General features: G+C 58.9%; 1 long non-coding RNA gene across 1 annotated transcript; it reads left to right on the top strand.

The window, feature by feature from the left end:
• LOC113957109 lies at nt 1-2,775 on the top strand. Its single transcript, XR_003531072.1, has 3 exons — nt 1-657; nt 1,099-1,230; nt 1,958-2,775. It is a non-coding gene; the product is annotated as an uncharacterized LOC113957109 (long non-coding RNA).
• The last annotated feature ends 678 nt before the right edge of the window (nt 2,776-3,453 follow it).

The raw sequence follows: 3,453 nt of genomic DNA, 5'->3' as shown, positions 1-3,453 counted from the left end.
TCCTTGGAAAAACTCAGCAAAGCCCTGGCTCATAGAGATGGAGAGCGACAGTGACAGCCACTGTCCTGCTGCCCATAGAGCTTTGCTGTTGTGGACAGAGCTGGCGAGGGTAGGGGCCGGATGCCATCCAGCAGTGCTCAGTGCCCTGGGACCACCAAACAGCTGCACAGCATTTAGCCCAGGCTTGACATCAGTTCCTGCTCACAGCTGCCAGGGGCTTGGCAAAACTCTGCTGTCACTCATCTTCTCCTCCCTTCCACCTGCCTGTCACTGGACGGGTCATAAACTGGCATCCTTCCTTCTCCATGAAATGAGCACATGCCAGTTTTTTACTGGGTGAAGGAGGCTTCCACACCTGTTTGGGTCCATCTCCTTCTGGTCCTTCCCATAGGACAGAATCCCCCAGCCCCTGTTGCCTGTGGCAGTAGTAGGAATCAGAATCTCCTCTGCCACATCCCACTCCTGCTCTCGCCTTTCTCATTTTTCAGCACAGCTTTGCTTGAAACAGTGGCGCAGCCTGCAAGCCAGGAATGGTGGTGGAGCAAGGCCTCCTTCCCAATTCATCACTAATGCAGGAACGTCAAGCCCTTTCTGGCTGCAGTGAGCACCAGATAAAAGCTAAAAGAGGCATCAATAATTAAGAACCACTCAGAGCTGGTAAGTGCAAACAGGAGCCAACATACAGATCGAAGCCAGTGCCAGAGATCAGAGTCTGTCAGCTGCTGGGTTGCTCTGAGGGCTCCCACTTCTCTTTTGCAGGCATCCCCCAGTCCATAGCCCCCGGGGTGACAAGGTGTCCCTGGCACCAGGGAGGGCACAAGGGACTGCAGGGAAGAGTGATGCACAGGAGGGGCCCTGCCTGGGCACGGTAGGAGGGAGCTGGGCTCCTGCCTGTCCCCAGGGGCTCTGGGGACATGTGGCTTTGGAGAGTGAATGCCAGTACTGGGGGCTCGGGGATGGGCACCTGCGGGCTGGTCCTGGGAGCATGGATCAGGGCACTGAAGAACCTTGATTTCTAGTACAGCTTAGGCTTAGCTCTCACCACCTTGATGCCAGGTCCTGTCCTCAGTTTCCCTTCTCATCTCATTTTCATTCTAGGATGGACTCCAGCCAGGATGAGGCCCCTCTTTGTGCCAGATACTGGTATACATGGCCTGGGAAATTCATGTTGTCTGAGGGTTCCACGAACTTGTCCCTGCTGAGTTCAAGGCTCCTCATTCAAGTATGCAAGTGAGGAGCTGAAAACAGGATGGTTTGGAAATGATGGGTGGCTGCAGGGGAGCCTGGGCCACCCTCAGCATCTCTGAGAAACACACTGGGTTCTGCCCTTGACCATCCACTCTAGAGATGTGGTGGGAGCAGGAGGCTGTGCCTGGGGAGAGGAATGGCTCAACCCACAGCACAGAGTTGGGACAGAGCTGGGGCTGCCCTTCCTGTCAAGGACAGGAGGCTGTGTGTTCCCCTGCCCCAGGCTGGCATTTGGGGAGGAAGCTGAAAGGTAAAATCATTAGGGTAATTCCAGCAGCAGCAACCTGCTTTGCTTGGATCCAGATTCAAATGGAGCTACTGGGTGTCCAAAGCCCAGGTTGGTTTGATTTCTCTGCTGGTTATAAACAGAAGGGCTGTTTACACCACTTGCCTCTTGATCCTGGCCTGGATTTCAAACACCTTCATCCTTTGGGGCTATTCCAGGCATTGCTGCTACCAGGCACGAGCGTGTGGCTGCTGCAGGAGGGGGCCGGGCCTCAGCTCAACGTCCTCAGTGGTGGTGGGTCAGCAGTGCTGGGTCTGGGCCGTGTCTGCTGCCCTGCACCTTGTCCCTGTGCCAGGGGGAGCAGCGGGACCAGCTCCCCTTGCTGCTGCTCCTGGAGGCCTGAGGATGCCAAGGGTTAACTGCTGTTGATTTCTCCCCAGTCCAAGCACTGGGAGCTGAAGCGAATTAATCTCTGGGTTACAGGCTGTGCTGCTCCAGGGCCCATGTCAATCAGAAATGGAGGGCGAGCAAGATGTGTGTGACATCCATCACTCCAGAGCTGCCTGTTCCAAGTTTACCTGTGTCACTCTCTGAGACAGAAGAGCAGAGAAACTGCCTAGGGAAAACTGGCAATTTTTGGTGAGGAGTTTTGAAAAACGTGCAAAGCATCTTCTCAGTCTCTCCTTCCCTTGAAACACAATCTGAAGTGTTTCCAGCTTTTGTAAAACACTTTCCTTAAATAAAACCCCCACAATCTCCCAATAAGGCAACAAACAAAAAAAACCTCTAAAACTTTACATTTGAATTCAAATATGTATATTCATATGTGCAGATATATGATGCACACACACAGACATATACGTGGGAGGGTTTTAGGGGGCTTTGGAGCTAGTGGTGGGCTGGTGTCCATCCCTGCCTGTGTCACTGGACCTACCCAGTGAACGTCTGTGGCCAGGGAAGGTAAACGGGCAAGTGCTGGGGCTGACAAAGTCTGGGGCCAACCTGGCAGGGGAAACGGGATGACATGGAGGCAAGAGGAAGGAGAGCCTCCTGTGCCCACCACCTTGCCCCTGTCCCTGCCGCCAGCATGCAGCAAGTAAATAACAAAACGAATAAAAGATTAAGATGAAATTCGAAGCATTAAATATTTAACCTTGTGCTCGGCTGTGCAGTGCCCAGGTACAGCTGGGTCCTGCAATATTTAAGGGTTCTTCACTCGCTTTTACCGCCCTCGAGTGCGAGGACTGCACAGCAGCTGCAGCTGGAGGGTCGCGCGGGACACGGAAGGGACCCTCGGCGAGTTCCCCTCCGGGAGCTCCCGGAACTCTGCGGGGCAGAGCGGAGCGGGGCAGCCCCGGGGCAGCCGAGCCCCGCGGCTGCGGCAGCTCCGGTCCCGCCCGAGCCACGGCCCCACCGCCCCACGTTACTTTGAGTGGCAGCTGGCGGCAGCCGCAAGGCCTCGTGGGCCGCGCAGTCCACCCTCCCGGGCCGCCCGCGGCGGAAGCCCCGCCCGCCCGTGACGCTGGGCCGGACCCCGCGGTAGCGCCGGGCCGGGCCCCCCCCCGGGCCCGCGGCGGCGGCGGGACGGACCGGGCGGGCCTCGCGCGCTGCCGCCGCGCAGGAGCCGCCGATGGCGAACTACAACTCCCAGCGTGCCCCACAGCTCGTCCCTCGGGGCTCCAGCTGCGCGCTCACGTTTTATTGGCCATCCTGGGATGTGCCGTCACGAGCCCATGTGGGAACAGGGCAGGGCGATTGGCTGGCGCTCCCGCAGCGGCAGCCAATGGCAGGCGCGGCCGCCGGCGCGCGGGCCGTGGGGCTGGTTAAGGTGGAGCGGGCGGGGGGGGCGGGGCTGCTCCGGGCCGTCCCCCCCGGGCAGGCGGTGGGCAGGGCCCGGGAGACCCCCGGCAGCCCCGAGAGACCCCCGGCAGCCCCGAGAGACCCCCGGCAGCCCCGGGGCCCGCTGCCCCTGCGATCAC

This window comes from Corapipo altera, unplaced genomic scaffold (genome assembly GCF_003945725.1).
Source record: "Corapipo altera isolate COAL_440 unplaced genomic scaffold, ASM394572v1 96, whole genome shotgun sequence".
Classification (NCBI taxonomy): Eukaryota; Metazoa; Chordata; class Aves; order Passeriformes; family Pipridae; genus Corapipo; species Corapipo altera.
The sequence above is the reverse complement of the archived record's forward strand: the minus strand, read 5'-3'. Positions and strand labels throughout refer to the sequence as shown.